At 35.8% G+C, this 24,561-nt stretch overlaps 1 protein-coding gene across 1 annotated transcript in view; it reads left to right on the top strand.

Moving 5' to 3' along the window:
- RNGTT (RNA guanylyltransferase and 5'-phosphatase) overlaps positions 1–24,561 on the top strand; it is a 235,757-nt gene that overhangs the window by 151,375 nt on the left and 59,821 nt on the right. The window lies entirely within an intron of this gene.

The following is a 24,561-nucleotide window of genomic DNA, read 5'->3' on the forward strand; positions in this document are numbered from 1 at the left end:
TCCTTTGAAGGGAACTGCTTCATGTTTGCATTTGCATAGCAAAAACTTGTTTATACTTTATTGGGGTAGAGTTTTAATTGTAGAATTTCATTAAAATTTTTCATAATGTCTATTAAGTGTTAATTTCATGTATTGGTTAATCTTCATATGTGACTTCATTGGTTGGTTGTTGTTGTTGTTAGTTACTAAGTCATGTCTGACTCTTTTGCGACCCCAGGCTCCTCTGTCTATGGGGTTTCCCAGGCAGGAATACTGGAGTGGGTTGCCATTTCCTTCTCCATCATTGGTTGCTACTTTAGAATTAAAAAAAAGAAACATGCTTTAGCATTAATAAATATTTTCATTGTTTTTCCAAAGCCTTGTTTTATTTTACCTTGTTTCACAATTTTTTATGGCATCTTATGTAAGTAAATGCATAACAACAAAACAAGAAGTGTTTAATCAAGGAAATCCTAAAGAGAAAGTATATAAGATAACATTGGCAGAAAGCTTAAAAATGTACCAGTGCATGCCATGAAATGCATGCACTTTTTATTTGCCAAAGGTAAACCACAGGTTTGGTTTTTTGTAGCTAATGGAACGAAGGGTAGACAATGAGTTATGTGACTACAGATTCCAGAAGATTAAGTCTCTTAAGAGATTACACGCTTTCAAATAATGATACTGTGTAGGGTGATGAATCCTAACTAAAAAGAGAGAGTTTATTAAGTTATATATCAGTTTTTAAAACATAGAGTAGTTAATATTTTATGTCCTTAAAGGAGAGTTTGTGACTTAATAACAAAGTACTGTTTAGCCAGAACAACAATCTGGGACCTCAAATAGTGTTGTTTAGGTATTTTACTCTCTACTGATCTGGTTTAATCCAAAGATAGAATTGGATAGAATATATATATTCTGTAGAATAATGTAGAAGATTAGATAAAAGAAATAATATTCATAATCTAGGATATCTATATGCTGGATATCTGTCAGGAAGAATAATCTTTAGTTTACTATTTATCAATACTTAGCTATGCATTGATATTAATATTAATATCAGTTAACCATTTATTAATTATTAACCAGTATTCTCACTGCAACATTGTTATTATAACACTTAACTACTAATAAGATGAATAAATATTATTAATATTTTCTGGAAACTGCCCCCAAACACATTCTACCTCCCCTCATATATATAAAATAACGCTGTCTTTGGATAAATATTGCTGAGTAGTAAGCTCAAGACTTATTCTTCCTGATGAAGTGTCGGGTGTACAGGTATTCTGAGTTGCCAGTTCACTTTCGAACCTCCAGATCAGCAGTCATGCAAGATGGTGTTCGTATGTCTTTCTGGAAGTGCCTTGGAGAATACCACCTCTCTTCTAAATAGTGGTGGCTGAAGGATTAAGTCTGCATGCATCTTTTTTTTCCCTTAAAAGACACAAATGAATATGGTTCTTTGGAAATAAGACTTCAAAGATAAAGTGAAATTTGTGAAATTGCTTCATTGCTAAATCCTCTATTTTACTTAAATCTCTATCATATTTAGTTAAGTATAAGCCTTTCTGTGATTTTGTTGATTGTTTCATTGAGTTTTGAAACACATGCCAATCATTTTGTTTAGCTTTCTAAGATTGCAGTTCTTAGGAGCACTTAAAAGCTACATGAGGCTACATGTGGAATGACCATTTTTCTAGGTATTAAAAATACTAATTTTTTCCTTTATTTGTCTATTGCAATTGAATATGACAAAGTATAATTTAGTAGTTTGTCATTTGCTTCTATTCTTAGTATGTTTTAATATATATATATTTTTAATTTTACCTATCTGGAATGTCTTCTTATAAGAAAAAATGAATTATCTCTTATTTTAATACCTCTTTAAAACATACCGAAATATTAGCATTTAAGATGATTTTTCTTATAGAATTAAGCAGCTTACATTGGTGTAGGTACATAATTTATATACGTAACATGAGTGTCAGTTTTCAGAAATGGAGTATTTAATATGAACTATAAAGTGATAAATATTATATTAAATATGTATTATTCAGTTAGCTGGAGTAATATCCTTTTTTTTCCCATGGAGAGAATGTTATGGATGATGGCAGTTTTCACAAAGTAAATGAGTTTGTATCTAATGCTTATGTTAGATGCAATATGTCAGAGAGCATTATGGGGAAATATACCTGTAATAGTTTGAGAGGATTGTAGCCATGTCTCTGAATCATAAGAATCATAACATGTGACTAGTGAAGTGGACTAAAATATTTAAATATCATAAGGCAAGCTAATTTCTTTTCTTTGTTCTGCTCCTATATATTTCTACAAAGTTAAGTATGGAATGGAATGTCTTGACAGGTATAATATAAATACCAATCTTTGAAAATGTCTGCAATGATTTTTTTCTTGCAGACATTTGGTATTTTCACTTCTTGTAGTATCATTTCTGAAAATTTGAACATATTAAGTTAATGTTGATTTATCATGGCCTAAAATAACTTGTGTACATCTTAGCAGTTTACATTGTATTGACATACGATACAGATTTTCATCAGAAAGCTATTGCATTGCTTTAAAATTATTGTGGGTTTAAATAATCTACAACCAAAAAATGTAGTCATTTCAAAAGCTAGGATTACAAAGGTTGTCTGTATTCTGGAGAGTGCAAACACTTGAGTACAACAATGTCAGTGACTTAAAGTGAGCAAAATAACCTTATTATTTGTATAGCATAGTTTGGAGCACAGATTCTAGACCCAGGGTACCTGGGCTTAAATCTTATTAACTGTGCTTTGAGCATATTCTTTATTTCTGTGCCTCAAATTCCTCATTAGTAAAATAGAAATTTTACTAAAGAGGAATCACCTCACTGATGCAATGGACTTCAGTCAGTTCAGTTGCTCAGTCATGTCCGAAACTTTGCAACCCCATGGACTGCAGCATGCCAGGCTTCCCTGTCCATCAGCAACTCCGGAGCTTACTCAAACTCATGTCCATTGAATCGGTGATGCCTTTCAACCATCTCATCCTCTATTGTCCCTTTCTCCTCCTACCTTCAATCTTTCCTGCCATCAGGGTCTTTTCCAATAAGTCAGTTCTTGGCATCAGGTGGCCAAAGTATTGGAGTTTCAGCTTCAATATCAGTTCTTCCAATGAATATTCAGAACTGATTTCTTTTAGGATGGACTGGATCTCCTTGCAGTCCAAGGGACTCTCAAGAGTCTTCTCCAACACCACAGTTCAGAAGCATCAATTCTTTGGCACTCAGCTTTCTTTAAGGTCCAACTCTCAGATCCATACATGAATCCTGGAAAAATCATAACTTTGACTAAATAGGCCTTTGTTGGCAAAGTAATGTCTCTGCTTTTTAATATACTGTCTAGATTGGTCATAACTTTTCTTCCAAGGAACAAGAATCTTTTAATTTCATGGCTGCACTCACCATCTGCAGTTATTTTGGAGCCCAAACAAAGAAAGTCTGTCACTGTTTCCACTGTTTCCCCATCTGTTTGCCATGAAGTGATGGGACCAGATGCCATGATCTTAGTTTTCTGAATGTTGAGTTTTAAGCCAACTTTTTCACTCTCCTCTTTCACTTTCATCAAGAGGCTGTTTAGTTCTCCTTTGCGTTCAACGCCTTTTCTCCTTCACCATAAGGGTGGTGTCATCTGTGTATCTGAAGTTATTGATATTTCTCCCAACAATCTTGATTCCAGCTTGTGCTTCATCCAGCCTGGCTTTTTGCATGATATACTCTGCTTATAAGTTAAATAAGCAGGATGACAATATACAGCCTTGACATACTCCCTTCCCAATTCGGATCCAGTCTGTTGTTCCATGACTGGTTCTAACTTTTGCTTCTTGATCTGCATACAGATTTCTCAGGAGGCAGATAAAGTGGTCTGGTATTCTCAATTCTTGAAGAATTTTCTACAGTTTGTTGTGATCCACACAGTCAAAGGCTTTGGCATAGTCAATAAAACAGAAATAGATGTTTTTCTGGAACTCTTGCTGTTTCAATGATCCAGTGGATATTGACAATTTGATCTCTGGTTCCTCTGCCTTTTCTAAAACCAGCTTGAACATCTGGAAGTTCATGATTCATGTACTGTTGAAGCCTGGCTTGGAGAATTTTAAGCATTACTTTACTAGCGTGTGAGATGAGTGCAATTGTGCGGTAGTTTGAGCATTCTTTAGCATTGCCTTTCTTTGAGATTGGAATGAAAACTGACCTTTTCCAGTCCTGTGGCCACTGCTGAGTTTTCCAAATTTGCTGGCATATTGAGTGCAGCACTTCCACAGCATCATTTTTCAGGATTTGAAATAGCTCAACTGGAATTCCATCCCCTCCACTAGCTTTGTTCATAGTGATGCTTCGTAAGCTCACTTGAGTTCACATTCCAGGATGTCTGACTCTAGGTGAGTGATCACACCATCATGGTTATCTGGGTCACGAAGATCTTTTTTGTATAGTTCTTCTGTGTATTGTTGCCACCTCTTCTTAATATTTTCTGCTTCTGTTAGGCCCATAACGTTTCTATCCTTTATTGTGCCCATCTTTGCATGAAATCTTCCCTTGGTATCTCTGATTTTCTTGAAGAGATCTCTAGTCTTTCCCATTCTATTGTTTCCCTCTATTTTTTTACATTGATCACTCAGGAAGGCTTACTTATCTCTCCTTTCTATTCTTTGGAACCCTGCATTCAAATGGGTTTATCTTTCCTTTTCTCCTTTGCCTTTAGCTCCTCTTCTTTTCTCAGCTACTTGTAAGGCCTCCTCAGACAACCATTTTGCCTTTTTGCATTTCTTTTTCTTGGGGATGGTCTTGATCACTGCATCCTGTACAGTGTCACAAATCTCCATCCATAGTTCTTCAGGCACTCTGTCTGTGAGATCTAATCCCTTTGTCTATTTGTCACTTACACTGTATATTCGTAAGGGATTTGATTTAGGTCATACCTGAATGGGCTAGTGGTTTTCCCTACTTTCTTCAATTTAATTCTGAATTTGGCAATAAGGAGTTCATGATCTGAGCCACAGTCAGCTCCCGGTCTTGTTTTTGCAGACTGTATAGAGCTTCTCCATCTCTGGCTGCGAAGAATATAAAAAGTCTGATTCCAATATCAACCATCTGGTGATGTCCAGGTGCAGAGTCTTCTCTTGTGTTGTTGGAAGAGGGTGTTTGCTATGACCAGTGCGTTCTCTTGGCAAAACTCTTGTTAGCTTTTGACCTTCGTTTTGTACTCCAAGGCCAAATTTGCCCATTACTCCAGGTATCTCTTGACTTCCTACTTTTGCATTCCAGTCCCCTATAATGCAAAGGACATCTATTTTGGGTGTTAGTTCTAGAAGGTCTTGTAGATCTTCATAGAACCGTTCAACTTCAGCTTCTTCAGGATTACTGGTTGTGGCATACCGTAATATTGAATGGTTTGCCTTGGAAACAGACAGAGACCATTCTGTCACTTTTGAAATTGGATCCAAGTACTGCAGTTTGGACTCTTGTTGACTATGATGGCTATTCCATTTCTTCTAAGGAATTCTTGCCCACAGTAGTAGATATAATGGTCATCTGAGTTAGATTCACCCATTCCAGTCCATTTTGGTTCACTGATTCCTAAAATGTCTATGTTCACTCTTGCCATCTCCTGTTTGACCACTTTCAATTTTCCTTGTTTCATGGACCTAGCATTCCAAGTTCCTATGCAATATTGCTCTTATAGCATTGGAGTTTACTTCCATCACCAGTCACATCCACAACTGGGTGTTGTTTCTGCTTTAGCTCCATCTCTTCATTCTTTCTGGGGTTATTTCTCCACTGATCTCCCATAGCATATTGGGCACTTACTGACCTGGGGAGTTCATCTTTCAGTGTCCTATCTTTTTTGCCTTTTCATGCTGTTCATGGGGTTCTCAAGGCAGGAATACAGAAGTGGCTTGCCATTCCCTTCTCCAGTGCATCACATTGGGCAAACTCCAGGAGATGGTGAGGGACTGGGAGGCCTGGAGTGCTGCAGTCCATGGGGTCGCAGAGAACTGGACATTATGGGGTGACTGAAGAACAACAACAGCACAAAATAGAAATTGGCCTCGTAAAACTTTTGTGAGGATTAAGTGAACTAATATATGTAAACTGTTTTAGAACAGGTGGCACTTGGTAAGCATTTTCCTATTTGTTATTGTTTGTATTGTTTTCAGGTTAAGGCATCCATATTCATCCATAAGTTAAAAATCCATATTCCCTTTTTGCCAGTCCTGTAGTTCTGTTGTTTGCTGAATTATCTGAATTCAGCTTTCTATGTGGATTACTTCCTGTTTGATTCCAATTTCTGTTAATTTTTCCCTCTTAAAGTACCTATATATTCAATGTATTTGTATAATTAATTATATAAATTGTTGAATATCTGGAGAGCAAGAGCATAACAAACATCAGAAAAGTTTTTACAGAAAGTTTTGATAGCGAATGTCTTAAAATAGCTTTGTGATATGTATAATGGGTAAGAACATGAGTACCAGGACTGCACAGAACCAAATCCTAGCTCCACTACTTAACTTGCTGTTGTTTTAATCTTTTTAAGCTTCCTCATGTGTAAAATGTCCCCAGTAGTAATGCTTAGCTCATAGATTTGTTGTGAAGATTTATTCATACTCTTTATTTAACTGTATGAGTAGACTGAGTAAATTCGAGTTCTGCCTGTATAGACTTTACAATTATAAGCTAGTAGGCTAAAATGCAAAAATAATTTTGCATTATGAGGTTTTGTAGAATGAAAAAAATGATGCATCTTATTAACCCAGCTCAGGTCTGGGCATTTGAAAGTGCGAAGTGCTAATAGCTTCATAACAAGCGCAGTGAGGTAAATGGAATCAACTACATGATTCTACTTTGCTTGAAAATGGATGAAAAATCCTCTTACTCTGACTAAAGTGATTTTTTTCTTTTATTAAGATTTATTCAAAGAAAAGAATGATTAAGTCTATTAATATTTCTCATATTTACTTGAACTAGTCTTAGGATTTTAAGAAAGACATTATAGTGATAAAATATTCAGACTGTTGAAAAATGTTGTTGTGTTAGAAAGGATTAAGTCAGCAAGAATATAATAAAAAATTCTTCTTTGCTGAGCAGAGTTCCCACACCCCCTACCCCACTTTATTTTGGATGAAATGTTTAACTCTTTTGTTTATATTTCATTGAAGAATATTTTTAAGTAAGTGAAATTAGAGATAAAAACACTAATTTAACCAGTATTATTACAGAGTACACCTAATGACTGTGTTTGGCATATAGCTGATCACACTTTGGGGGGTACTTTTTTTGGAGTGGCTACTTTTATCTTTTAACAAATGGCCCATAGTAACTGCTTTGGTTATCCTATTTGAACATATTCTCATCACTCAAACATTTTTAAAGAAAAATGCTTCTTTGGGTTTCAGTCCTTTGAATGATTACTCTATCAAATTCTTGATTATGGTGTGTTTCCAAGGGACCAGGAAAGCAATGGAGAAGCTGTGGCTGAGCTTTCAGTTCCTCTGCCCGGCTATCTGGCTGTTTTTGAGGTATTAGTAATTCCTGTTAACTCTTTCATTTGATCTACCCTACTTCCTACAGAAAATTGATCTCAGGCCACCTACCAAAAATAAATACCACAGTCAAAGTGCCTAGGAGAAAGGGAGATATGGTTTCAAAACGTGTTTATAACTTCACTGGAGTCAAAATACTCTTTCACTTGTTAATTTATTAAAGAGAAATTGGCATCACATTTATTTTATCATTTGGTTCTTTGGAATTTAACTTTTATTTTTATTCATTAAAAATTATTCTTTACAACAAGAGCCTTTTGCTTGTATTATTTGTTCTAATTTAATTTTCCTTAATGACATATTTTTCTAAGTTAGCTTTTATGTTATGAGGTGCTTGTTACCTGGTAGATATCTGTGGAGGTATTGTATAGATAAAATACCAGTGTTGTTCCTGCTTTGAATCACATTGGAGAGAATGTGATTCAAACTAATCCAAGTAGCCTGTGAAAAGTATAAACCTTCTTGAGTTTGTGTTAGTATAAAGGAAAGTTTTTCTAAATGCCATCATATTAACCTACTGCAGAAGCAGTAGTGTTCATAACAAAAATATTACTAAGCCTTAGTAAAATGAACCGTCTCATCCTCTAAGGATGAAATGATTAGATAGTATCACCAACTCAATGGTAATGAATTTGAGCAAACTCCAGGAGATAGTGGAGGACAAAGGAGCCTAACGTGCCGTAGTCCATGGGGTTACAAAGATTTGGATATGAACAACAATTGAACAACAACAGTGAAATGAGACACTTATAGTATTGTCTAATGGCTTATATTTGATATAATTATGGTTGGAGATTTTAAAATTAGTAATTTGTTACCACTTGCTGTATTAGGATTTGGCCTGAAGTATTTATGAAGTTATGATACATTTACTGCTAACCATCCCAAGTTCAAATTCTTGTTTGTATTTTAAGGGTAAAAGGAGGGAAAAAATTGAACTTTTAGTCACTGTGCATTTCTCTGTTAAAATCAATTATGGAATAAATTAAATAGCTCTGATTATTAAAATAATTAGAAAATAATTAGTGATAGAATTATTTCTTTTAACTTTCACAGTCTGTTTTGAACCAAGTCATTTAATTTGGTTTAAAGAGTTAATTATGACAAGAGGATATTTAATATCCTGTAGCATATGACAGCTTTAAAATATAAATATGGTAATTTATTGTAAAAAGAATAAAGCTAGGGCACATCATTGTTAATGCAGTCCTTTTATCTCTGGAAAATGGAACTCATATTAAGCTTTGAACCTCAGGGGAAAATATATGGGGGAAGGGTATGGAACTCATTTTGTTCTTTGTGTTTATCAGAAAACTATCTTAGTTTCCAAGTGTTGAATAATGTTGAATAATAGTATGGTAAGAACAATTATGATCCATGATTTTTGCAAAACTTCGTAAAGTGATGTTGCTAATAGTTGTTCTCAGTATCTTAATTTTATTATATTGATACCTGTTATATATGACTTTTAAAAAAATTATACTTAATTGTAAGAAATATATTTCATTGTCTAATAATAATCTAAGCTTTAGCTGTTCTAAGTGTCCGTAAATGTACCAGCATTATTCAGTGTAAACACTACAGATTTAACAACTGTATTTATAGTAAATTACCACCTTGTAATGTTTTAATTAGAAACCTCTTTCAACTGGAAGTTTTCTATATCTGCAGCTTAAGGATAGTTCATGTTGATAAACAGAAGTCATTGCAGATTTCATAAGCATGTTTTCAATTATCAAAGGGAAGTCTGTAGATTATGCAGCTTTTTAAGAAAGTGCATTCTGTTTTTACTTAATTGTTTGAAAATGGATCTCAATTCTGTGTCCATTAACATGCTAATATCAGAAGTATTTTTCCTGACTGTTGTACAATGACACAAGTTCCTCAAATATCATCCAATTTACCGCTTCTGAGTAATGTCTTTAACTTTCATAACTAGAGCAGGAATATGTATTATTTAGATTTTTAAATTGCTTTGGCATTTAAATATGGATTTATTGTAGAAAGTATAGGCCATATTACATAGTCTCAAGGGAGTTTAGAATACATTAACTGTAAATTACATGAATTCATTACTAAGAAACAAAGACCTTTATTCATCTTTTTCAGAATCTAATTTATAAAAATGAAAAAAAAATCACTATCCTTTGTCTTCCATTTAGTTTTAGACTTTCATCATAGTAAGTAGCAGTGCTAGTTAAAACTGATTAATCACTATTCAGTAACCGTTCTTTGAAAACCATCTGTGTGCAAACCACATTGTTAGGAGATGAGAATAAAAAGATGGATAAGCCCTATCCTGAAGGTATGAGTAGCTTGGCTAGAGGGATAGATACAGATAAGTATTAGTGTGACAAAAGCTGTACTATCAGTGTGAGGAAAGCACTACAGAGGACCAATCTTATATATAAAATATTTTAATTGTCAGTAACAGCACAGTGAAGTTTCCATAGAAGAAGGTTCTGTGAGTAAAACTTTGTAAATACATAGGAATGGTATTCAAGATATATAGTCTGAAAAAAAGTCATGAAATTAGTGTGAAATGTTTATTGAATCACTAGAATTTATGGAAGTGGACGCTTGTATAAAGTAGACTAGGACCAGATTGTGCTAGACCAAGAAAGCCAGAGTAGAGAATTAGGACTCACCTTGAACAGTTAGTGATCAGTTAAAAGAACCGATATCTGTGCTTTAGGAAGTAACTGGCTAGAAGATAGAGATTGCTAACATTGTCTAATCAGTTTTATAAGCCAGAAACCTATACATTGTCTTTGTCTCCCTTACCTGGTTATCCAGAAAAGTCCTGTTAGTTTTGCTTCTCAGCTGTTGCTTAAGTCTGTTGACTTTGTTTTGTCCCATAGTCATGATCTTCATTCAAGGTAGCATTGTGTTACCTGGACTACCGCAGTAGCCTCTAACTGATCTTACTGCCCTTGTTCTCACCTGGTACACCATCTGACATTAGTAAACATTACCAGAACTCTGTCAGCCCTTTTCTTTCAACCTTCTCTCTCTTTGGTTAGTGTTTGTCTGGTGTGGTGGGTTGAAATGTGTCCCTCAAAAAGGTGTGTTGCATGCTCTGTTACCTGTGAATGTCACTATGCTTGGAAATAGAATCTTTGTAGATGTAATCAAGGTATAAGTGAAGATTGAGGTCATACTAGAGTAGGGTGGGCCCTTAATCCAATGTGACTAGTGTTGTTTAAGAGATATAATAAGAGGAGAAGGGGAGATACATGAGGAGGAAATGCCATGTGATGAGGGAGGCAGAGATTGAAGTGCTGCAGCTGTAAGCCAGGGTTTGTCAGCAAACCATGAGACGTGAGAAAGAGGCAAGACAAGATTTCTTTCCTGTGGATTTCAGAGGGAGCATGATTGTATCAACATCTTGATTTCAGAATTCTAGCCTCCAGAACTGTGAGATGATAAATTGTTGACTTAAGCCACCCAGCTTTGTGGTACTTTCTCATGGAGGCTCTAGGAAACAAATGCATCTTGTATATATTGTTTTACCCTTTAACTTTAATTATTCTTTTTTTCCTTGTATTTTAGATTCATCTCTTGTAAATAGCATTCAGCTGGACTTTTTATCTTTTGGGTTTCCCTGATAGCTCAGTTGGTAAAGAATCTGCCTGCAATGCAGGAGACCCCAGTTTGATTCCTGGGTCGGGAAGATCTGCTGTAGAAGGGATAGGCTACCTACTCCAGCATTCTTGGGCTTCCCTTGTGGCTCAGCTGGTAAAAAATTCATGCTTGCATTGCTTTCATGGTCATTCATGGATATGCACAGAGTGACAAACATTAAGAGTCATCTGATGTATATAGGTCTAACAAGGCAATGCTCTACTTTCTTGTTTTAACTCTCATACTATAAACAAGTCTTTCCTGTGGTTCCATATTTTTATATTTTGGTGCTTTATTTTTTGGTGATTTCACTGGACCTCCAAGTGTAATCCTGAAGTGCTATCTAATGTTCCTAAGTGCAGGAAAGCTGTGATTTTCCTTTCAGAGAAAATACGTGTATTAAATAAGCTTCACTCAGGTATGAGTTAAAGTGTTGGCCATGAGCTCAGTGTTAATGAATCAACAGTTATATTTTAAATAATACGTCTTAAAACAGAAACTGAGAACACGGTTATGTGTTGTTTGGTTAACAAAATATGATCAGGGAATTGCAGGAACCTAATGCTGAATTTACCCAAGGAGCAGTGGTTTAGAATTCCCTAATTTAGTGTTCTTGGTGACTTTATAGAACTACTGTGAATGACAAGAATGGACGGAATATTTTTTCTTTTATCTTGTTCTTATGCTCCTTGGAATAATAAGCTCTTGTTCTTTTTCTCCTAGGAGCTATCATTCTGCATACTGGCAACTTTTAATAAACACCCATTCAATGAATAAATGAATCTCTGTGTCTTTCACGTAGTAGATGACCAGTACAGTTGGCTCTGTGTATCCACCGGTTCCCCAGTTCTGCCTCCTGAGAAGGCCCAACTGTATTATGCCATAAATAGTATATGAGGGTCTCGAGTACCTCAGATTTTGGTATCTGCAGGGGCATATCCTGGAACCAGTACCCCATGAATACCAAGGCAGAACTGTACATTTTTGTTGAATAATGAATACTGAATAAATTGACTACAAAAGATACTACATTGGAATGTTACTTTAATTTTAGAATTTTGTCATATTGAAAAAAATAGGATCAGACTTCTCAGGATTTTGGAGATATATACAGATACAGATGTTTCTGATGAAGGGAAATTTTTTCTCTAATGCCCCAGAATATTGACATGATTCAGTGAAACAAAAAATACCATTTTGAAAGTACCTTAGATTTGGAATACTTATGCTTACAAAAAGTCCTAGATGTATTTTTGAAATAATACCATTAGAAACATTCTGGAAAAATTCCCTGTAATTATATTGGTCTGACAAAACTTCACTGGCTAATTTATGCTTGTGTAAGTTGCTCTTTGGAACCTTTGCAGACAAAGTATACCTGTCTTTTTTTTTAAAACTATTTTTCATGTGTATCCTGTGTTATACATACTAGGATTTTTGATACATGTATGTTTGTGTTCATTGGAAACTCTAAAAAACTAGAATTTGATGACGCTCACTGTGCAGTCTAGCACAGGTACAGATATTAACCCTGTTAACAACTAACTATACTTAAGTTAACTAGATAAGTCAGTGGCTTGTTTGTCATTCAACAAGTGGACTCCTCCCCTGACACTTCTCCACTGGTGGAAGGTAGGTGCTGCCTTGTTACTGGTGGGTGGGAGTGGAAGTCCAGGTTCTCCACTTGGCCTCTGTAGAATGGTGGAGAGATGGGGGTAACTGGAAGATGCCCCTTGTTTCTGCTGGGCAGGGAAAGATGTAAGTTCAGAATCCCCTCATGGCTTCCATTGACACTGTATTTTAGAGAATGGATAGCCTTCTTACCACTGGGTTTGGTCAAAGACCTGATCTCCTAGACAGCCCCAGTGAGAGGTGGCATGAGAGTGGACATGTCAGTTCTTCTGTGGTTCTTTCATGGTTCTTCCATGGTCTTCACCATCATTGTGGTTACTGGAGAATGTCTCCTTAGCCTGTGGCTGCCCAGTCAGCTTTCCCTATCCACCTCCTATCAGAGGTTTGGGCCTCCTTTTTGTAGTCTGGTGAGGATGAACACCTAGGCTTCCTACTTGATCTTTGCTATTAGGGTTGGGGATGGTGTGAAGTATTTTTGTTGGTGTTGCACTACTGGTAATTATCTAAAAAGTTTCTTGCTAGGTAATTATCTAAAAGTTTCTTCCCCATTGGATGGAGAGGGGAGGGTTTTCTTGGGGCCTTTTTTGGGGGAGGGAGTCTCTTCCCGTTGGCTTGCTGGCTTCTCTCATTTCCAGTCTGAAATACATGAAGCGAAAAACAGACACATAGGATATTCATTACCATGTAGTTCCTTGAGTCTTGAGCTCCCTACTTGGACTACCTTTTTCTCTTCATCCTTTAGTGTCTTATGTTTATGTTATATGCAATGTCCTTGTTTTTTAATTGTACTTAGTGAGAGGAATAGGGAAAAATTTGCTTCATCTTCCTGGAAGCAGAAGTCCTAGCATACAATTTAATTTATAAAGTTTAATTACTCATAATTTAAGAACAGTTGATACTGTAGTTGCTCACTCGTTGAATTGGTGCATTTTTTATTTGGAAGGCTGTTTGTCTCCATCCAAGAGCTTTGTGAATTGAGAAAAGGAAGATGAAGATAAACACTCACAGCATTTCTACCGAGTTAGTTTTCAGATATGTCGATTTCCATACCTTTCATAATCATAATTTATGATTTAGATGAGGAAAGATAGAATGCATTGTATTGACAATAACTTTCCTATCACTTCCATTGTCTTTTCCTATCACTTCCATTGTTAACTGGTTCTGTTACACTCAGTTTATCTTGGATGATCATTTATCTTTTAATTGTGCTGTGGATTGTTAAATAAGCCTGGGCTTTTATTACAGAACCACAGATCACCTCTGGAGCTAGTGAGCTGGTCAAGGTATCCATTCTAAATTATAAGCTGTTATTCATTTTGATGCTACTCCACAGCCTTTGAAAGATAAAAGTGTAGATGAGCCTGGTGATTTTCAACAAATGCTATTATTCAGTTTAGATTGTAAAAAAATACATTTTAAGGCTCTCAGATTGAATAAGGACTTAAGTTTAAATTTTAATTGGACTGAACATTTTCAATGTTTAATTTTCACAGTATTTTATCCAGAAAATTAAAGTAAATAATGTCTTTATGAGTTAGAGATATCTCCATTTTACAGATGGGAAAATTGAAAAATGCCAATTTTTTATGACTTATCCAAGAGCATTCAGTGAACTGAGATTAAAACTGGAACAACAGACCAAGATTGGAATTCTCAATATTTTTTTTAACCACCATCTTGTGCTCAGTCCAATAGACCATGCCACTAACTAAATTAAATTTATATATCTTTCAAAATAAGAGCAAGGGGAGAGAAGGGGTTATCCAATGAGAACTTTAGACATGGTCTGTAAGTGTCTAATTTTTCAGTCTGATGCATCAGGAATGTTTCATCATTATCATATCCCCTTTTTCATATGCAGCATAATAAAAAGTCCATAATACTAGGCAGTAATTTAAAAAAAATATGAATTTCTCCTTAACGAGAAATATGATAGTTATTTGAATTTTTTTACAATTTAAAGGAAAACTGAAAAATGTGATATGAATAAACAGATATAGTGCACATTGTTGTTATGGTTCAGTCGCCTAGTTGTGTGTGACTCCTTGCGACCCCATGAACTGCAGCACATACTTGCCATTAAATATGTTACATATCTATATTTTATATGTTGTACAAATGCATTATAAAACTTACTGAAAATTTATGGTAGGTTTGCAAGCTGTCAGAGCTTATCATATTATAGACTGCTAACTGTAGAGTAAGTTGGAACTTGGAACTTGGTTTATTAAAATTAAATTTCATTGCATATTATTCTTCTATTCGTTTGAAATATTTATATAGAATATTTTAGAGTAGTTTGTTATAGAATTTATTACTAAAAATTGAGAGTCTAGGTTCTAGGTTGAGCTCTTACTCAGCTAAATGTATCGATCATAGAAACATATTTGCAGGTTTGTCTTTGGAAATTAGAATCCTCATATAGCAGTTTATTATTGATAATATAGCACGGTGGAGATTTCTTTTCTGCTATTTTTTTTTTCTTTTCACCTTTTCTCTTATTCCTAAGAATTTCCTTTTGTATTCTATTGTTAAAATTCTAATCAATGTCAGGTAAAACTGTATAACAATGTATTGGTTTCCAATTCAGTGCTTCTGTTTTTCACAATGGGTGTTTTATTTAAAATGACTCAGTTCAAGATGGTACTATGGTATGATTCTATCACTCAGTTGTGTCCAACTCTTTCTGACCCTATGGACTGTAGCTAGCCAGGTTCCTCTGTCCATGGGATTTTTTCAGGCAAGAATACTGGTGTGGGTTGCCATTTCCTCTTCAAGGGGATCTTCAAACCCAATGATTAAACATGTGGCTTCTGCAGCTTCTGCACTGCAGGCAGATTCTTTAACCACTGAGCCATCAGGGAAGCCCAAGGTGATACTAAACAAGTTAACAATTAAAATCTGTATCTCAGTTGTCAAAGATTAGGAATGCCTATAACTAAACTGACTTATACACTTTATTCATCACTCCAAACTAGTTCTTCTCTACCTTCGAGATCCTATAATTTTTTTGCTATTAAAGTCAGTTGTATTTTGCCTTACATTATAGTGAGCTGTTAACTTGACCCCTACAGTACCTAATAAATTGTTTTACACTACCTATTCTCAGGTACATGTTTTGAATCTAATTCAGTTCTGTGAAGACAAGATAAACTCATGACCCCATTCTGATACCTGATTTTTAATGTGGATGTATTGATATTGTTTCTATTCAGCTTATTCCTCATTTGGCTGTCAAATTAGTTTTATTATTTAATCATAGTTTTCTTCACCTGGTTAGAATTATTAAGATTTTGTTTCCTCAGTAATCTTCTAATTTGCATGATGAAAAATCAGATGATCACTGATCAGTTACTTTAAAATGTATTCCATTTTAGTATATGCCATCTAGATGATCATTCTAACCAGAACAGTGCCTACCACATAGTAGTGCTCAAAAATGAATAAATGAGAGAACTAACACTGGGGGCTCAAGTGGTAAAGAATCTGCCTGCAATGCGGGAAGACCAGGGTTTGATCCCTGGGTTGGGAAGATGCCCTGGAGGAGGGCATGGCAACCCACTCTAGTATTCTTGCTTGGAGAATCCCCATGGACAGAGGAGCCTGGCGGGCTGTGGTCCATGAGGTCACAAAGAGTTGGACATGACTGAATGACTAAGCATACACACACACAGCAAAAGGTTCTAATAGCCTTTCTGTTTAATAGTTTATATACTTAGATATTTATAGGTAAGATCACTGTGTTCAAAGATTTGTTAAAAATCCTTAGTTTTAGTTTAAACTCTTTAGTGCTAAAACCTGCTTCTCTACATGAACATGTTACATGAAGCCTGTTAACTTTATTAAGATGTACCAAATTAATAGTTATCCAAAGTGAATTGATAGGTTAGGGCTCATTGAACAGAATCGCATAGAATTGTTAATGAGATATAATGTGTGAAAGGAGTCTATGGACTGGGAACTACTACCCAAAGGTTAATTTGTGTATTAGTCAAGCTTTTATTATTAAAATACAACTAATCATACATGCTAAATAGTACTCTTGTATTGTAAATATACTTCTCAGAATATATGATGTGTATTTGAGTGTATATACTGGATTGTACAGTTTATCAAGATACAGACGAAGCTTTATCTTATTCTTGGCAACGTGTCTTTCAGTTCAGTTCAGTTCAGTCGCTCAGTTGTGTCCGTCTCTTCGTGACCCCATGAATCGCAGCACGCCAGGCCTCCCTGTCCATCACCAACTCCTGGAGTTCACTCAGACTCACGTCCATTGAGTCCGTGATGCCATCCAGCCATCTCGTTCTCTGTCGTCCCCTTCTCCTCCTGCCCCCAATCCCTCCCAGCATCAGAGTCTTTTCCAATGAGTCAACTCTTTGCATGAGGTAGCCAAAGTACTGGAGTTTCAGCTTTAGCATCATTCCTTCCAAAGAAATCCCAGGGCTGATCTCCTTCGGAATGGACTGGTTAGATCTCCTTGCAGTCCAGGGGACTCTCGAGTCTTCTCCAACACCACAGTTCAAAAGCATCAATTCTTTGGCACTCAGCCTTCTTCACCGTCCAACTCTCACATCCATACATGACCACTGGAAAAACCATAGCCTTGACTAGACGGACCTTAGTCAGCAAAGTAACGTCTCTGCTTTTGAATATGGTATTCCTAAATAATTAGAAAAATTCAATTATAAGAAAAATTACAAAAAACTAGTCATGTACAGAGGTGAGAACTGGATGATAAAGAAGGCAAAGACCCAAAGAATTGATGCTTTCGAACTGGGGTGCTGGAGAAGATTCTTGAGAGTCTCTTGGAAAGCAAGAACAAACCCGTCAATCTTAAAGTGAATCAATCCTGAGTACTCTTTGGAAGGACTGATGCTGAAGCTCAAGCTCAAGCTCCAATACTTGGCCACCTGATGCGAACAGCTGACTCACTGAAAAAGACCCTGATGCTGGGAGTGATTGAAGGCAGAGGATGAGATGGTTGGATGGCATCACCGATTCAATGGACATGAACTTGGGCAAATTTCATATTGGGGTATAGCCAATTAAAAATGTTGTGATAGTTTCAGGTAAACATCAAAAGGACTCAGCCACACATAAACATGTATCCACTCTTCCCCAAACCCTTCTCCCATCCAGGCTGCCATATAACATTGAGCAGGGTTCCCTGTGCTATACAGTAGGTCTTTGTTGGTTATCTATTTTAAATATAGAAATGTGTACATGTAGATAATATATGGTCTTGATAGATAATTATTAGCAAATTTCTGTGTCAAAGCTGTAATAAAATCTTTGTCTTTGAAGCTGTGGGGGGAATCATTTTGGAAAACCTATTGGTAGTTTGAATTTATTTGTTCAAAATACTGAAAGGCTGCGCATTGAAAGATTCAAGCTTGTCTCAAGATTGTTCAAAAATATGACTAGATTTCTGTTTATTTAAAGTTGTAAATGATGAAGGAAACAAGTAAAATGGTAGATGAAAATATATTGTCATTGAAAAAGATTTTCAGTTCCACCCAAGAAAAGACTTAAGCATATTAGTAATACCTGACTTTTTTACCTTAAGCCTGAAAGAATTCACTAGCATAATCTGATTTTTTAAAAAATCACTGTGAAGTATGTTTCTTAGGTTATCGTTTTGAACCTTTGGAAACCTGTTTAACTTTTTTCTTAACTTGTGCACGAAGAAGAAGTATAACTTTTTCTATAAAAATTTCCTTTAACTCATGTTGTTTTATTGTCCTCTTTACGTTTGTGTATAATAGGATAGTACACAGTGTCTTGGACTTATTCAATGGAAACATCCTTTCAGAGATCATTTGCTGTCTAGACGTCTATTTACTAGCAGTCATGAACAGATTGTACTTTTCTATTGAGATTAATATGGTTGCAAAGCAGCATTTTACAGAAGAGTTTTAAATACAGTACTTAGAAAATATGAAAGAATTAAAATCTGGTGTCTAATACATAAGGTAGCCACTTTATGCAAATATTTTATTTATATTCCATTCCTTTTATCATAATAAATCTATTGGTCATTTTTTTTATAGTTTAAAACTTTTATTGTGTAGCTAGGAAAATAAAGATCCATAGAAAAAGTCTTTTCTTGACACATAAAGAAATACCTTAACTTTAGTACCCCAAACTTAGAATTGTGCTTTTGTTCTATAATGCCCTCCTTTCAGGATTTTCTATACTGTGTTTGAATCCTAGCTCCTGTATAATTTCTGTTGGTTATTTTTTAAATTGAGAAAACCTAAAGGCCTTAACCTTTAGGCCACATATAGTTCATTTAAATACTTGAGTGTAATAAAACCTTGTTATTTTGGATTAGACTCTTTTGGAATTCTGGGTATAGTTTCCATGCAGGTTGAGTAGAAGTTCACTTTTATTGCTTAACAAATTCATACTATAAATTCATTTTACAAAGTACATTTAATCTTACTGAGGGTGTCTTAGTTAAGGCTGCTATAACAGGTACCACAGACTGAATGACTTAAACAACACTTGTTATTGTTCAGTCACTAAGTCGCGTCTGACTCTTTACAATCCCATGGACTGCAGCATGCCAGGCTTCCCTGTCCTTCACCATCTCTCAGAGTTTGCTCAAACTCATGTCCATTGAATCGGTGATGCCATCCAACCATCCTGTCCTCTGTCCCCCCCTTCTCCTCCTGCCCTCAATCTTTGCCAGCATCAGGGTCTTTTCCAACGAATCTGCTCTTTGTATCAGGTGGCCACAAGTATTGGAGCTTCAACTTCAGCATCAGTTCTTTCAATGAATTTTCAAGGTTGATTTCCATTAGGATTGACTGATTTGATCTCCATGCTGTTCAAGGGACTCTCTTATAAAGAACACTTATTTTATTTATTTAACTTTTTATCTTATATTGGAGTTTAGCCTATTAAACAGTGTTGTGATAGTTCCAGGTGGATAGCAAAGGAACTCAGCCATACATGTATCCCTTCTCCCTGAGACTCCCTTCCCATTTCTTAATAGTTCCGGAGGTTAAAAGTCTGAGATCGGGTGCCAGCATGGTTGGGTTCTTGGTGAGGGCCCTCTTCCAGGCTGTGTGCTCACATGGCCTTCCTTGGTTTGTGACCTGGAAAGCAGGGCTGTTTCCCTGGGGATGGTGATCAGTGAGGTAACCAGATGACTAGGGTGAACTGTGCTGGCTGCAGAAACCCTCTAGGACTCAGTGATGCAGAACAGGGATTAGAAAGAAACAGCTTGTCACAGTTGTGTGGGAGAGAGAGCTCTTAGAGTGTATAGTCTGAAAGGCTGCCTCCTTCCCCCAGTCTTTCCTTCACTGGAATCTTCTGCCTGGTCCAGGAAAATCTTAAGCTTTAATCTGAATTACAAAATGTATAGGTATGATATCAATTGAAATATACTATTGAAAAAAAGAAAAGAACATGAGAAAGGCAAGGCCACCATAAGGCAGGGGAATTCTTAGCTTGGTAGACCTCTTGAGCCTGAGTCCATTGGTCATTCTGCTGTGTATTCAACATATTACGTTGAATTATGGAGCTTAATTTTTTTTATGATGTCTTTCACTAAGAAAATAATATTCTTGAGGGTAGAATCTATTGTTCCAGGGTAAAACAGAGTACCTAGGACTTTGAAGGCCTTTTGTACTTTGGAGAGGGTATAAATGCTTTAGAAATAGCATTTGCCATGGTTTGAAAGGGTCTTAAGATAAAGTGATACCAGCTAGGATTACACCTGGTTTGTAGCTCCGTATTTCAGAGAACTGCTTACCTATCTTCTGAGAAACAGTTCTTATCCATTTCCTTGCCTGAAAGAATGAAAGCCCTCAGACTTGTTCACTTGCCGTCTGCCTCGTCCTTTCCACACTCTTTTCTTTTCCCCTGAAAAGTCATAAAGATCCCACTATAATTTTCTTTTTTTTTATTTTTATTTTATTTATTTATTTATTTATTTTTTAAATAATTTTTCTTAATCCTTTGATGAAATCACTCTTGCTTTTGCATCTTTTATGTCCTACATGTCAGTTGTACTTCCTAAGGTTTTTCATAGCTGTGACTAATAATATTTTAGAAATGTTTTTCATCAGTCATAACATTTGACCAGGAGCTTCCCTGGTGGCTCAGATGGTAAAGAATTTGCCTGCAATGTAGGAGACCTGGATTCAATCCCTGGGTTGGAAAGATCCCATGGAGAAGGGAATGGCTACCCACTCCAGTATTCTTGCCTGGAGAATTCCATAGACAGAAGAGCCTGGCAGGCTACAGTCCATAGGGAAGATAATAGACTGCCTAGCAGTATGGCTGATTTACCAGAATCCCATGGGATCAAGAAACATATTTTACCTTAAAGATTTTTTTCTTCATAAATCTTTGTTATTCTGCATTCATAAACTGTTAGACCTAAGAGACAAAACTCCTGCCCTCTAAGACTAAACTTTTTTGCCCCCAGCACCCAGCAACTCTCTTCCCTGCCTTAAGAGAGATGTATGAAGAATCCATAGCTTAAAGTGAACCATCCTATTTGTAGTCAGACATACACTTGATCCATTAGAAATTTCACTTCAATCTGTATTACATGTGTGAGGTTGTTTTTATAAGTATTTTTCATAGCCTGAAATGGTTATAATTCAAAGTACTGTGCTCATCATCATTGTAAGTAACTATGTAGTTTGAGTTACACTTTGTCAGATTGCTTTTAAACTATGGATAAAACTTTCAATAAACGCAAATTTTGTAGGTACTTTATAAGCAACACTGGTAGGTAGTTTATAAACAATATTATATGTACTCTATAGGCACTAGTGTTAAAGAACTCGCCTGCCAATGCAGGAGACGCAAGATGTGGAGAGGAGACAGAGGAGCCTGGCGGGTGGAGTAGCAAAAGAGTTGGACACGGCTTAACAACTAAAAAACAACATGTGCTATAAGGAAAAAAGAAAGCAAAGTATTCTGGATAATTCTGGAAAAGTTATGGCAGTAGCACCTAAAAAGGATCTAGTTGCCATTTCTCTTCAGTGTGTCTTCACTTTAGATTGCCATACATAATCTTTTGAGTACCTCTCTAATGAATGACAAAACGTTGAAACTTAACCTGTTAGTAAGAACTTGTGAAACAGTTAATCTCCTGCAGTAACTGTGCACCTTTAGATTTTACTTTTATTTGTGGCATGCACGTATACGGAGTTGTTTTGCTTTATTTTAAGCTACCTTGATATTACCTTACTAAATTTATTTTACCTTATGAAATACTTGAAATGTGCTTGCTGTTGTCAGGTATTGTAGTAGAATTCTATTTTAAAACAGTACTAGTTGAAAGTTTTTTGAGTTTTCAGTTTGCTGCTTGTAACCATTTAAATTACAGAATCATATTAATAGGCCCTTCTTACCTGCCATCTGGCAGGAAATCTTATCAGTGCTATTGTTCATATATAGTAATAAATATTGGCAATTAGTATAATAGCCATATTCTATGCAGCAATTTCTAGATACCTTATATATAATAGATATATTCACAGTGTCTTTTCCTTCTCATTAGCTCTGTGGTTTTTTTGATGGTAGAGATTGTTATTCTTATAAGCACTGTACCTTGTAATATAAAATGTAAAGACAACTTCACTTTCTTGTAAAATTAATCTGATTTCAGGGAGGCAACCCATTGCTTTACCTCATTGAATCACCCGAAGCATACTTACTGTTCCTCTCCTTCCCTATTAAAAGGGCACCTCACTGCATTTATGACATACTCGGTGTTCATATCGATTCTAAGACTTGCCTCATGCTACTTGCCTGCCACCGCCGCCTTGTTCTTTTTAATTAAGGAAAAAAGTCATGAGAACAAATTTTATGCTTTTGAAGACAAGGAACATTAGCGGATTAAATCTCTCTTGGCCATTTAACTGCAGTCCTCTGTTGTTGGTATCTCTTATGTTGTTCTCCTGACTCCTCCTTCCTCCTCTGCTCTCCCATTTTCCCCATTCTTATCCCAGTAATTCAGTATCAAATCACCCTCCTGATGCAGAAATTCTAGTCTCAGAAAGAGGCTATTTTAAAATTAAAATTGTTAGGAGTAACACTTGATGGAAAGTGAAAAGGAGGCTGAATTTGTGCGTTCTATAATAGTAATATAACAGAACTTCAGGAAATAAAGTGAAATATTTGTTTGAGCTCAGAAATAAATTACCTTGGGCCCTACTACTCATAATCAGAGCATTTATAAGACAGTGTTTGTTGGCAGTTATGCCACAGGTGCTTTCAGATGGTTTAGGTTCTAGTAAGGATGTAATACAGCAACATTTTAGAATTTTGCATAAATATCTCAGGTTTATTTTTCTAAAACTAGACTGAAGAAGAATTTTCAGAACCTGTTAAGCTCCTTCCTTATTTCTGTTATGCCTCATCTGTCATCTCATTTGTGGAAATCCTATTCTAAATTCCCCCAAACCATGTAATCTTATCTTATTTAGATCATACTAGAACTTCAGCTGTCAGTTTTGGTTGAGCATATCAAAATATTTTATGGCAAAGTCATCTACATATAAATTTGCTTCATATTCATTTATTTAAAAATCTGCATTATATTTCTCAGTATTTTTTTTTAAGTAACTTAATTTCAGTGGTGGTTCTTCCCTAAGGACATATGGGCTGTTCTTTGTTTGCTTTGGTTTTTTTCTTCTGTTTAAATTTTTTTTTTCCACTTACCAAGCAACCATTGATCATGCACCTTGTGTCAGGGTACTGTACTGGTGGTCTGGGATTATAATATAAAATGTTATATGATGACACTTCATGGCATTTGATAAGAGTCTTAAAATATGAAAACTCTTATCAGTGGTTTCAGTCTTACATTGGGTTTTACATTGAGGGCATGCACCTAAAGGAAGCCCCTGAAAACCAGTGTGTGAGTTTGCACTTTATCTGCAACCCTCTGCTTTCAGGGTTTAAAAGTCTTAAGTAGTCAGGTTACTACACTGCGTAGTTTCCATGGAACTGTTAGAGAATTTGCCAGTTTATCTCAGTTTATTATAGTTTGAATATTTCAAACCTTCTGCCTCTTTTGAAGAGTGAGAGTTCCCAAGGCAGGGATCATCTTTATGTCTCTGATACCTGGCCTAGAGTTGGAAATATACCATAAGTAAATAATACATAGTAAACGGTTCAACTTCATAAAGAGAAGGAAGATGGGGAAGAGCCAAGATTGAATAGAGGATTGACCTGATTTTCCTCCCTTGTTGACTTTTCTTTTTTACCCTTTGTTTCTCCTCTTAAAGAAGTAAAGCACATTGACTGAGGAGGAGGTACTCCACACATCTGAAGAGGTTGGCTAGCGCTTTGCAAACCCCAAACTGATTTTATCCCTCATCATTGATCGTGTTGTGGGGAATTAATTATCCTTAACCAAACTTCTTAATTATTAAAGAACAGTGCCTGTACAGTGTGAGAATTAAGAACAAAGAGCCAGAGGAAAAGCAGTTTGATTCCCAGCTTGACCTCTTACAAGTTGTGTGCTCTTAGGCAAATTAGTAATTTCTATTAGCTTTTGCATCTATTAAATGGGGGTAATAATGGTACCTAACTCATGGGATTCATTGACAAGATTAAATGACAAATCTAAATTCCTAACACTAAAGAGTATTCAAATTGAAATTCATACCAGAGAGAAGACCATGTAATGTAAAATTAAGCTTAGCAAAGGGCCTTGTACAATGAGGTTCTCAGTAACAACTATAATTATTATAG

Source organism: Capra hircus, chromosome 9, assembly GCF_001704415.2.
Source record: "Capra hircus breed San Clemente chromosome 9, ASM170441v1, whole genome shotgun sequence".
NCBI classification, from domain to species: domain Eukaryota; kingdom Metazoa; phylum Chordata; class Mammalia; order Artiodactyla; family Bovidae; genus Capra; species Capra hircus.